The sequence below is a fragment of the Stigmatopora nigra genome, unplaced genomic scaffold (assembly GCF_051989575.1).
Source record: "Stigmatopora nigra isolate UIUO_SnigA unplaced genomic scaffold, RoL_Snig_1.1 HiC_scaffold_24, whole genome shotgun sequence".
NCBI lineage: Eukaryota > Metazoa > Chordata > Actinopteri > Syngnathiformes > Syngnathidae > Stigmatopora > Stigmatopora nigra.
In genome coordinates, this window is record NW_027551603.1 from 5378636 (window position 1) to 5379412 (window position 777).

The following is a 777-nucleotide window of genomic DNA, read 5'->3' on the forward strand; positions in this document are numbered from 1 at the left end:
GTTTGTGTTAGGGTTATTGTTAGGGTTTAGGGGTTATGGTTTGGTTTACGGTTATGGTTAAGGTTATGGTTGGGGTTATGGTTTGGGTTAGCGTTATTTTTAGGGGTTAGGGGTTATGGTTTGGGTTATGGTTATTGTTGGGGTTACTGTTATGGATGGGATTATGGTTTGGGTTAGGGTTATTGTTAGGGGTTGGGGTAATAGTTTGTGTTAGGGTTATTGTTAGGGTTTAGGCGTTATGGTTTGGTTTACGGTTATGGTTAAGGTTATGGTTGGGGTTATGGTTTGGGTTAGCGTTATTTTTAGGATTCAGGGGTTATGGTTTGGCTTATGGTTATTGTTGGGGTTATGGTTATGGATGGGATTATGGTTTGGGTTAGGGTTATTGTTGGGGGTTGGGTGTTATGGTTTGGGCTATGGTTATGGTTTGGGTTATGGTTATGGTTGGGGTTATGGTTTGGGTTAGGGTTATTGTAAGGGGTTATGGTTTGGGTTAGGGTTGGGGTTATGGTTGGGGTTATGGTTGGGGTTATGGTTGGGGTTATGGTTGGGGTTATGGTTGGGGTTATGGTTGGGGTTATGGTTGGGGTTATGGTTGGGGTTATGGTTATGGTTATGGTTGGGGTTATGGTTGGGGTTATGGTTGGGGTTATGGTTGGGGTTATGGTTGGGGTTATGGTTGGGGTTATGGTTGGGGTTATGGTTGGGGTTATGGTTGGGGTTATGGTTGGGGTTATGGTTGGTGTTATGGTTGGGGTTATGGTTGGGGTTATGGTT